The 12,346-nt window shown below is 43.3% G+C and overlaps 1 protein-coding gene across 27 annotated transcripts in view; it reads right to left on the reverse strand.

The window, feature by feature from the left end:
• The window catches only part of RAPGEF5 (Rap guanine nucleotide exchange factor 5), a 434,425-nt gene that overhangs the window by 207,571 nt on the left and 214,508 nt on the right, over positions 1–12,346 (reverse strand). Inside the window, exon 1 of one of the 27 annotated variants that reach the window (XR_014816837.1) lies at positions 4,112–4,452. The exons of 24 other annotated variants lie outside the window; for them this stretch is intronic. The gene's annotated coding sequence lies outside the window, so the exon portion shown is untranslated. Of the gene's footprint in view, positions 1–4,111; positions 4,453–6,528; positions 6,633–12,346 lie in introns of those variants that run through there. 2 more of the 27 variants (XM_084978471.1, XM_084978474.1) reach the window with 2 other exon arrangements.

Genomic DNA, 12,346 nt, shown 5'->3' on the forward strand with positions numbered 1-12,346 from the left:
AACACTCTACACTTGTCTGTATTTGCCACTAATATGCCTGCTGGCTCTGTCCGCATATATGCTTGCCATTTGTCCTCAACCAGCCTTGTAAACCCCAGGAGGGACTTCTACCTTCTGTTGATCTCGGACCTTCCATTGTGTATAGCAGGGGCTGAACAGCCAGTGGCGACTTCTTCCTGCTGTCACACAGCCTGGTGACCCAGACTCTCAGACCAAGTGCTAAGACATGATGTCTCAGACCAAGTGCTAAGACACTTTCAACCTATGCAACCCACCGCCACCTCGGTCACCCCTTCCCATCTCCTTTCTCAACTGTCCTAAGTGGTGGCATATGAAGTCAGAGTATATATACAGTATATTTTTGTACAATGAATAAATTATGTGCTTGTTTTGAAACTTAAAGATCCATTTGAACACCAATCATTTCTCTGTAGTGGAGAACAATTCAGTAAGTCACTTTGTGTTCAGGCTTCAAGAGGAAATAATGTTCACATTATATCCTTTCCTACATTCCTGCCGAGTCAGAAATGAGCAAAAGAAACACACCTTGAAGTAGGCATCGTTCTCCCCTTTGTTGGCTCTGGAAATAAATTAGTCTCTTAGATGCTTCCTGTCAATTTCACATAATTTTTTTTTTTTTGTCTTTTTGGGGCTTCACATGCGGCACATGGAGGCTCCCAGGCCAGGGGTCAAATCGGAGCTGTAGCCACCGGCCTATACCACAGCCACAGCAACGTCAGATCCAAGCAAGCCGAATCTGAGAGCTACCCCACAGCTCACAACAACGCTGGATCCTTAACCCACTGAGCATAGCCAGGGATTGAACCCGCAACCCCATGGTTCCTAGTCAGATTCATTTCCACTGTGTCATGATGGGAACTCCCCATTTTTATATAAATTTTTGAAAACTACAAAACAATAACAGTGATAATGTACAGTCTTCTGGCAGAAGGAAGACTTAGAAACCAGTTCTGGTTTTATTTTTCACTCAACTAAGATGTAGAGAGAACCTCAGAAATACAGCACCAGAAAGGACATCCCAAGGTCACCTGGCCCATTCCACAGCCTTCATCAAAGTGATGTCAGGCAGGCGGGAATCTGAATCAGGGGGGACCAGAGACCAAACCCAGATGCCACCTGGTTTTCATGGTGTTACTGGACTAGGGCTGTGCCCATGCCTTTACACAGGGCCTCGGGCCATTTTCCTGACAAAAAATTTACTCTCTGGCCTTTTACAGAGAAAGTTCACCAATCCTGGTCTAGATTATCAGGTTTTACAGATCAGGAGGGACTCTATAATCTCCTTTGCAATACGGTCCAGTGTGTAACCAGTTATTGATAAGAATTTTTTTTTTCCATTTTGAACTAAACAATCTCTTGCTGCCATTTAAGATTATTTCCTCCAAAATCATTTAAGGCACATTTCCATTTTCACTGATGTCTTATGTAATAGCAAGAAATAGGTCAGAAAAATTTTGATCTCCCAAAATTGAAACAAACAAATCAACAAGGAGCAATAAGTTTCATGAACTCCTTTTAAACCAGGAATTACCGGGAGTCCCCGTCATGGCGCAGTGGTTAACGAATCCGACTAAGAACCATGAGGTTGAGGGTTCGATCCCTGGCCTCGCTCAGTGGGTTAAGGATCCAGTGTTGCCATGAACTGTGGTATAGGTCGCAGACGCGGATCCCGAGTTGATGTGGCTGTGGCGTAGGCTGGCGGATACAGCTTCAATTAGACCCCTAGCCTGGGAACCTCCATATGCCACAGGAAGCAGCCCTAGAAAAGATGAAAAGACAAAAAAATAAAATGAAATAGAATAAAATAAAAATAGGAATTACCAATCTATGCTGTAATGCAGACTAGTAAATCCATCAATATATGTAAATCTTGCACACAATACTCTCTCTGCCAGGAATGCCTTTCTCCTCATACATTTGTTTACATTTCCACAACACAGTTGGGCACTCATATGCATAGGCCAGCAGCTTCAGCTCTGATTCAATCCCTAGCCTGGGAACTTCCATGTTCTACAGGTATGGCGCTAAAAAGCAAAAACAAAACAATCCATCAGCAGATGAATGGCTTAAGAAGATGTAATACATATATACAATGGCATGCTACTCAGCATGAAAAAGAATGAAATAATGCCTCTCACAGCAACATGGATGCAACTAGAGATTCTCATACTAAGTGAGCTATGAGAGAATGCCAGATATCACTTCATGTGAAATCTAAAATATGGCACACAGGAACTTATCTACAAAACAACGCACAGACAGAGAGAACAGACTTGTGGTTGCCAAGGAGGGATGGGAGTAGGATGGACTGGGAGTTTGGGTTAGTAGATGCAAACTATTACATTTAGAATGGATAAGCAATGAGGTCCTGCTGTATAGCACAGGGAACTATATCCAGTCTCTCGGGAAAGTCTATGATGGAAAAAAATATAAAAAAGAATGTATATGAGTTCTTGTTGTGGCTCAGCGGCTTAAGAATCCAACATAGTGTCTGAGGAAGAGGGTTAGATTCCTGGCCTTGCTCAGTAGGTTAAGGATCTAAGCTGTGGTGTAGGTCACAGATGCAGATGGGATCCAGTGTTGCTGTGGCTGTGGTGTAGGCCAGCAGCTGAAGCTCTAATTTGACCCCTAGCCTGGGAATTTCCATGTGCTGCAGGTGCACCCCTTAAAAGAAAAAAAAAAGAAAAAAGAAAAAAATATATATGTATGTACATATAAAAACTGAGTCAGTTTGCTGTACAGAAGAAACTGGCACATGGTAAATCAACAACCATTTTAAAAAGTTTTTTTTTTAAAAAAAAGAACTGACTTTACCTAGGGTTTTAAGTAGCAAATGAAATTCCTACAGTTCCCTTTCAACTTACCTTGTCTCCTGGTAACTATTTACCCTCCTTTGCGCTCCCAAACCTTTCAGTTAATAATTCATTTCAGAACCTCAGAGGATCAATATTAACCTTGGCAGTTTACAATTTCACACATACAACTTATAAAAGTCATGACACTTGCAACAATAATAATACCAGGGTGATGACACAGATCCCCCCAAATTCGGCAAATTATCCTAAAAGCAGTGCTGTGATCCCACGTGCAGACTTTCAGTCTCATTTTTCTTGATCCCCGGAAGTTTTATAAAGCAGCTGGGCACTCCATTGCTGCCTATCTTGGGCGATTCCAGCTTGAAAAATCATTCTCTTGATGGAGATAAGAAAGTAAAGATAAGATGTCTCTATTTTTATTTTTTTTAGCCCTCACCCGTGGCATGTGAAAGTTCCCAGGTGAGGGGTCGAATGGGAGCTGCAGCTGCCGGCCTACACCACAGCCACACAGGATCTGAGCCACATCTTCGACCTACACCACAGCTCAAGGCAACGCCGGATCCTTAACCCACTAAGCGAGGCCAGGGATCCTGCCTCCTCATGGATGCTAGTTGGGTTCTTAACCCACTGAGCCATAAGAGGAACTCCCAAGAGACCTCATCTTGCCATTTGCCACAAGGAGCAGGCTGGCCTATGCCTCCCTTTCTCTGATCACTCATAAAATTGTAAGCTTTGTACAGGCTCATGAAGCTTGCTTTATCCAGGGCCACACGCCCTCCTTCCTCTCAAGCGCAGGTCTTCCTCAAATCTGAGGTCCACTGAGAGCTCACATTACTGCCACATGGGTCTCCTTCACTACCCTCCACTCCTCTGATGCATTCTAACAGCCATGCCATGGAATCGGAGCTTCAGCCACATTGTTTGTGGATTTCCTTTGAGTATTTCCAGCAATGACACCCTCACTATCACCTCTCTTAATGTGCTGACAGCTGATGCCACCACGTGCAGTGCAGGGTTCAGAACAGGGTCACCTTCTCCCCGGGCTCCCTCCCTGAGATGGGCAGAGTCTAAGGACCACTGGGCTGCACTGGTGCTGAGGTTCTCGCCTTGATTGTACGCTTGCTTGTTTCATTCCTTAAATTGGATCTCTTTCTCCTTCCATGGAGCCCTCTTCTTTCTAGCCTCCCCGCCAAGTTCTTTCTTCTAACCCATATAGACATCCTTTCTTTTCTCTAACAAGTCATCACAGAGTTTTTCTTCGACTGATCTCCTACCTCCTCCCAACGTTGTACTCCAGCACAGAGTCCAAGAAGAGTCCCAGCAAACAGAACCAGCGAGCCCTTCAGCGAGAAGGAGAAATAGAGCCCACAGCTCGCAGGTCACCAGGCAGTGTTCAGGCGTCCGAGAGTTCACAGGCATCTCCAGCTGTCCGGCTTCCCTTTGGAAACCTCCCTTTCACCATAACACACAGCAGCAACCTTCAATCAGTTCTCCCAGCTCCCGAGGGGGCCTTCCAGAAGGCTACTAAACCACCTGGCAAGTATTGCTCTTCCTCAGGCCCCACCAAGGAGGCCAGTAATCAACAGTTCACCTCCTCCCTCTGCGGGTTCTGTGCAGCAGCAGCACCCGTGCACCACCTGAGCATGTCTGTGACATGCAGATTCTCAGGCGCCGCCCCAGAGGCACTCAATCAGAGGATGATGCATAACAAGAGCCCCAGGTGAATCATTTCACAGTAAAGTGTGAAAAGCCTTCATCTCTATTACCGAGGTATGAAATCCTGCTGCTGCTACAAATGTTTCTAAACCAATTTACCTCCAACAGTGGTCCCCCTAAAAAAAGGATTCTATGGGCAGCATGAATTTTGAAGATGCTACTTATTCTGTTCTCCCTCCTCAAAGCCGAAAATGGCACCTCAGCAAATTAAAGATGTTAAAGAATGCTTGCAGTAAATAAACCTGCTTCAGTCAACATGTCTCAAATACAACCAACCTAGGAATTTTAAAAATGTATTTAGCTATTTCTTATAAACATCTGTCACCAGCTCAAAGAACATTTATTGGTTTTAGCAGAACACAGTAAATTGCAAAGCCGGTCCCAGAGGATAAGCACCTCCCTTTGCCAATTACAAAGTACAGCTATCACCTGGCCAAGCCCCTCCCGCTGGCCTGTTTACCAATGACCTTGAAGCACATCTATTAAGCAAGTTTAGACGGGATGCTGCCCCCCTCCCTCCTTGGCTGGGGAGGTCAACCAGAGGCCAGCTGTGGCCACAAAGGTGGGATATTAGAGAGCTGAACAAGTCACGTAAGGGAAAGAGGCCAAACACCAGAGCCACGAGACCCTCCTAGTAAAGCAGCCTGTGACTTCCCAAACTTGCTGGACCTACTTTGCCTCCTTTCTTTACTATTTTTTCACCACCTCAGCAGAAGACATTCAGACTCTAATTGACATGTATTCTACAATATAAGATCCAAAAGCAACTCCAAGTTTTTTGCGTTTACCCCTCCTCTTGAGGCATCGTTGCTATAAGAGATATTGCATAAGGGACTCCATTCTGAGAACTTCCTCAATTTTCAGGTTTTTTTTTTTTTGGTTAAGTTTTGAAGCATAGGTGATTTACAAGGTTGTGCTCATTTCTGCTGTACAACAAAGTAATTTAGTTATACATGTACACACGTTCCACTCTCTTTCAGATTCTTTTCCCATAGAGATCATCACAGAATCCTGGGTAGGGTTCCCTGTGCTATACAGCAGGTCCCTTGGCCAACCATTCCATATGTCAGAGTGTGCATATGCCAATCCCTTCATTTTAAACACTTACAACTGCACTCTGCCTCCTTTCTATCCGCATGGAATTAGGTAACAAACTTATCTTCTCTAACTTGACTCAGCTGAGCTAGAATCAATCACAACCCGAATTTTTAACAGGCCCCTTTCAAAGTATGTTTCTAGATGAAAGGCCCAAAGTTAATAAAAGTGCCCTACATTTCAAATTAACCGACATCATGTACATGGATGACAGAGGAGGAGACATTTTGTTAGTTTTTTTGTTTTTTGTTTTTTTTGTAACTACTTGAGAGAGTGTTACAATCCTTGGTTACCTAAAAACACTACCTGCTCTATCACTCCTGGACCCATATTCCCCTCCGCCCCCTCCAAGTCTTCATACCTGACAAAATATGATGCAGCTATTACAAATATTTTAAAGAACTTGTAATATAGGAAGTATTTTGGTGAAAAGTAAAAAAAAAAAAAAAAAAAAAAAAAAAAAAAAAAAAGGAAAACTAAGACAGTATAAGGTCAACTACACTTAAAAAACAAATAGAAAAGAATATACCAAAATGCTAACAGGCTGTTAACAAAAGGCTAACTGGCTACTGGTAGATTTGTTTCTCTTCAAACTTCCAATTTTTCTGTATTAAATATACTCCTCATATAACTAGGAAAAAAGATAAAACCTCTTCTTATACCACTATCCTCCACCTCTGACCGAGTATCAGAAAGGCAAGGTTACACAAATGCAAATAGTGATTCTTTACACACGAAGCATTAAGAACACGTCTACAGTCAGAAAGATATCCAAACTTAAATTAGCCCCGATATAAGTACATGGATGAGTTTGGGAGATGGAGATAAACCTCGAGGGAAAGAGCCAAGAAGACAGGACAGGTTGTGAGAATTAACATGCCTTTTCTATCAAAAGAAATCTTGGTCACTCCATTTTGCTCTGGTTTCAGCAGAAATGCCCTCCTGCAACCCCGTCCTCTTTACCTCGTCACCCAGCAACAGTTTGTTTCAATTAGCCAACCGGGCAGAAGGTGAGGCCTGACCTGACCAATGGGAAGGGGACAGGTACATCACCTGCATTAGGGGTAAATAGGGAGGGTCTTTTCCTCTTCGCGTGTGCTTTTGGAGTACCCGAGCCCTTCTGCAGAAGAGCCTTGTCGAGATCTTCCCATGTTCATGTGTCTCACTTTCCGACACTGATGATCCAAGCAACTCTCCAACAAGGTTAAAGAGTCTGCTGAGGATGATATTTTCACTCTTTCCCCCTTTCTGCTCCATGGAGTCCATCCCACACCCTCCCTGTCTTCCCGAGAGAGACAGGAGCACGGATAAGACTCAAGGAGAGAAAAGGGCGACAGAAGACCTTGAGAGATGACAATGGGGAAACTGCAAATACACAGCAAGAAGAGACGGGGCAGCCCTTCCATTTTGAAATGGCCCTTGGTCGGGAAAGGGCATAGTCTGGGCTCTGCCCAATGTCTCTATTCTACTAACATCAGTGCTCAGAGGGTTTTGTGGTCAATTTGCTGAAGCCCTTAGGATCACTTTCGCTTGCCATTAACCTCTGAACACTCACTCAAAGCTAACAGCATCTAAGAAAATCAGTTCAGGAAGTAAATACCTCAGAGTCAAGTACCAATAATGTAGGACTTCCCAGTGTTTGGATTTAACTGTCTGTACAAAGCCAGGTTAGACAGCAGCTTCCAAGGGAAGAAGGTGAGATAACAAGAGATTATGTGTAGCAGGTACATTAACACAGGCTATGAAACCATGTGGTCAACAAAGTTTCTAGTAAAATCTAACTCGTTCCTCTGCCCCCAGAGAATAGGTCTGCATACAACTCTCAAATATGCAAATTTTGGAGTTCCCGTCGTGGCACAGTGGTTAACGAATCCGACTAGGAACCATGAGGTTGCAGGTTTGATCCCTGCCCTTGCTTAGTGGGTTAATGATCCGGCGTTGCTGTGAGCTGTGGTGTAGGTTGCAGACGCGGCTCGAATCCCACATTGCTGTGGCTCTGGCATAGGCCGGTGACTACATCTCCGATTAGACCCCTATCCTGGGAACTCCATATGCCGCGAGAGCGGCCCAATAAATGGCAAAAAAGACCAAAAAAAAAAAAACGCAAATTGCACATCATTTTTTAAATTAACTGTCACCCTCAGGTATAGGACACTGGCTTCATCAGCGCCATTAGCAAGAATTTAAGTTTTGGTCCTGACCTTGTGGACCTCATCGTGATCCATCACATCCCTTCCTGAGTCCTGAGTGACAACTCTCCAGTTCAATGCAAAAGAACGTCAGTCCTGAGACCTCAGCACACAGACTCTGACAAACCCCTCGGCCCATAGGAGAAAAAGGGCTTCTAAAATGCCTTTCGGTGTATATTCAATTAACAACTATTCCACACAGGCCTCTCACTGAAGGTAAGATTAAATCACCAAGAGAGTTGTTTTTAAAGCAGTTCCTAAGCTAGACTGAAAACTATTTAAAACTCATGCATGGATGGGTTAAAACTGAATTAGACCAAAATCTTTGCAAAAGAACACAAGACTGAAACCTTTTCACATTTCCTAAAAGAGATGCCCCTCCCTAGGCAGGAGTCCTTCAGAAGCAAGGATTTCTGCATCATCATTTTGAATTTGAAACTTCGTGTGCCCTTAAAATCAAAGGTCAAGACTACTGGAGTTCCCGCCATGGCTCAGCAGCAATGTACCCAGCTAGTACCATGAGGTTTCGGGTTGAATCCCTGACTCAATGGGTTAAGGAATCCAGCATTGCCGTGAGCTGTGGTGTAGGTCACAGACACGGCTCAGATCTGGTGGTGCTGTGGCTGTGGCGTAGGCAAGTAGGTACCTGTTGTTCCAATTGGACCCCTAGCCTGGGAACCTCCATGCCATATGCCTGGAGTGTGGCCCTAAAAAAAAAAAGGTCAGGACTCCTTTAAATATACATACAACAGGAACTTTCAAGAACGAAGCACTATTCATAAGCATGAATTAGGATACAGTGGTTAAGTACTGGAAAAACTTAGAATACTAAAATATTGTTAAAAACCTAGGGTAAAACCATACCCTTCTGGCTTTAAACCCATATATGTTTCTGGAGACTGACTGCATAGCAATGAGAGTGTGTTTAACATACTGAACTGTATACTTTAAAAATGGTTATGATGGTAAATTTTATGTTAAATGTATTTTACCACAATAACATTTTTTTAAATTTTAAAACTGTATTTGACAGGTTCTGAAATTCCAAATTTATTTTAAAATGATCATCTCCAAAACTAAACACACAACTAAAGCCACCCCAACCTGCGAAAGGCTCTTCCCAGGCACTCTCTAACTTTGCCTGTGAACTGCAGGAACCTCCAGGCCACGTGCAGATTCAATGCCTTGTCAAATCTTACTTCTTAATTTCAATGAGGTTTTAAATGGCAACGTTAGAACGGTAATCATGAGCAAATGAAGCTCCGGGAGTTAATTACCACCATTGTATACCCGTGTTTTCTCCTTATAAGTACATTTAAATGCATCGCAAGAGTCTTCAGAGTCACGGGTATAAATAAAGCCTCAAATATGAAAGTGAAAACAAGGTCTGTTCCACCTGCAAAGAACAGGGTTTAGCTTTCTCCATTCTCACCCACATTTCTGCCGTCAAGATTCAATGCTAACAAAAGGTTTTCCAGTGTCGGTCCTATTTCTTATTGCTGGCTATATGTGAACACACAGAGGGAAATGCAGTTTTGAAAGCTTTCCAGTTATAAATTCATGCCATGACTCCTGGCGGGCGACTCCTTTTCACACAACTCTCACTTCCATCCTGTGTCTCTCAAGTTGGACCACAAACACTTCTCCACAGTCACAGGCCTGTTACCCACTGGGCCATGCATTCAATTTAAACCACTTTCTCTCTGGCTCTCTCCCACTCCCCGCTGCCCGAGGGGGCAACCCACTACATGGTGAACAGGACACAATTGCAATAAGCTGTGGCTGTTTTGTTTTATTTTGTTCTTAAATCATTGCCTCTTAAACTTCTTTGGACTTCAACCGCAATAAAGGATACATTCATGGGGTGACCCAGGTCACACAAACATATGTAAATATGAATATAACTAAAACACAATGCTTTTTATCACCTCCTTATACAGCCTGCCAAATGAGAAAAAACCTGAGTCCGGTTATTTTATATATATCCATATTAAGTGCTAACATTTCATTAAAATGATCCTACAATTCTCATGTTAAAGAGTCAAGGAAAAAACTTTTTCTTTTTTAGCTACTTGAATCTTTAATATACTCCAACAGATAAATATTTAAGTACTTAGGAGTTCCTGTTGTGGATCAGCAGTAACGAACCTGACCAGGATCCATGAAGATGTGGGTTCAATCCCTGGCCTTACTCAGTGGTTAAAGACCTAGTGTTGTAGATGCGACTCAGATCTGGCATGGCTGTGGCTGTGGATATGGCTGTGGTGTAGGCCGGCAGCTGCAGCTCCGATTTGACCCCTAGCCTGGGAACTTCCATATGCCGTGATTCATATACATATATTTAAGTACCTATATATTTTCATGTTCAAAGTCAAGCTGAACTGCATGACTGGATTATATGTGTGTTTATAGGCAAAAAAAGTAAACAGCTAAACTTGGGAAGCAAAACAGCATACATGAGCTATACCTAGCCACCGATTTTTTTTTTTTTTAAGTAAAACTTCTCTATAAATGAACTACGTCCTCCTGGTTTGCCAGAATAACCAACACTCTTAATAATAGTACCTAAGGGGAAGACTCTTTCAATAAGAGAATGGATAGATATAATTACCTTTGAACCAAATTGAAGAGGGAAAAGAATATGTATTGCAAAAATCTCCGGCTCTTTTTTAAAGAATTAATTATTACTATTAATAATCATTACACAACACTAATGTTAATTATATATATTAATATGTTAGACTATTGATGCTACACTTTAAAAGAGGGAGTCTCCTAGACACCTTCCCAGAGGTAGGATGGTCTATGAGAATTTTCATTTTGGCTGTTTCTCTTTGAACAAAATTGCAGAGGGAAAGAGAGAAGGGGGTGTTTCGTAACGATCATGAAAACACAGTATCAAAAAAAAGACATTAAGTGGCAGGAAAAAAAATCAACTATACTATTGCTCAGGGTGGCAGAATAAAACTAAAGCCCCAAATGTACAGACTGTGATCTTTATGAGCTCCTGTTGGTAATAATGTCCCAGAATCAATGTTTCTGAGGGAACTGCAAAGAACTGAAACAAAGCCTGTGAACAAAGGTTGGCACTTTGTGATAAAGGAACAGCAAGTTCCAGCAAAGAAGAGGTTGTGGGCATGGAAGCAAAGTCTGCAGCCCAGGGAGCAACCTGGCATTATGTTTAAGAGCTAAAAGCCGGAATATACGAATGCACATGCACAACCTCAGCATGCTCACCAAACGTCGAGATTCGGCTTATTACTTGTCAGTCACTGTCTTAGGCACTTTTTACAAGTATGAATGCATTTCCCACTGGTAACTAACCTGGAAGGCACAGAATGGTTAAGTAACTTGCCCACAGTCATTCAACTGGTGAGGGGCAGAGAAACCCAGGCTGGTTGTTTTCAACATTCCTGCTCTTAATCCTTACTTTCCATGGCTTCTTCTCTGGAGACATCTTTGGTTCCTGCCCCCTCTGAAGCCTACCTCTCCAGTCTTCCAATAATTCTACAGACCAACCTGCGTTCCAACACCCTTCTAAGAATTCAATCCCAAATGAATTCCAAATGTGACTCAGTCCCAAATGCAGTTAGAGAGACAAGTTCAAGTGAACACAAAAGCCTCCATGGAACTCTGGCCCAGCAACTAGTCAATTACCCAAGGATGCTGGCAAGAGGGAGGTTAAGGTTATGGGGGGTGGGGGGAGCATATATTTGTCATGTGAAAAATGAGCCAACTCCTCACCCAACAGGGTGGGAAGCAAAAGCTATCAGGAAATTTGTGAAAGCAAGAAATAGTGGTGTTTGTGGTTCTCAGTGTCAAGCAGAAGACAGGTGGATTTCAGGAGGTCAGCCCTGAAAAAGATCACAATTCTCCACTGGGGTCTACTGGGACAAGCAGCTATGAGTAAGTATCTTCAGGCCAGAATTCCCTGGACTTCACACAGAGAAACTTAAGAAATGGAAAGTCAGGCAGGATTAAAGGAAACACTCCCCTTTCTCAGTCAGCTGCCTCCCTTTCCACACAGGTGATCTTCTACCTAACCTTCCTCGGCCTAACCCAAGGTTGGGTGTGAGGGCAGCTGGCACAAGGCTTAGGGACACAGAAGGCACTGAGCAGATGCAGGCTGAGGATGAGGTGTTGAGGGGAGGGGCGGGGGCAGAGGGACGAGGGAAGCATCCATTTCCACCTGCCTAGAGGCCCCCCAGGACCAAGGCTGAGGGGCCCAACGGAATGGGGGCAGACTGCCATTTAGTTCTCCCTCCCCATCCAGGAAGCAGAAACGTCAAAAAATGTCCTAAAGACAAATTAAACCATTTAGTCATTTAAAAAGCAATCCCCCTTTCTCTCTTTCTCCTTCACATAAGCTGACTTACACCCAGAGACAACTTTTCATTCAAACACACACACACACACACACACACACACACACACACACTTTCTTATAATTTCTTTCTTTCTTTTTTCTTCCTTTTTAGGCTGCACCTGCAGCATATGGAAGTTCCTGGG

The sequence above is a fragment of the Sus scrofa genome, chromosome 9, assembly GCF_054392235.1.
Source record: "Sus scrofa isolate SSC_HxYL_T2T_F1_AM1 chromosome 9, Sscrofa_HxYL_maternal_Yorkshire_Landrace_v2.0, whole genome shotgun sequence".
NCBI classification, from domain to species: domain Eukaryota; kingdom Metazoa; phylum Chordata; class Mammalia; order Artiodactyla; family Suidae; genus Sus; species Sus scrofa.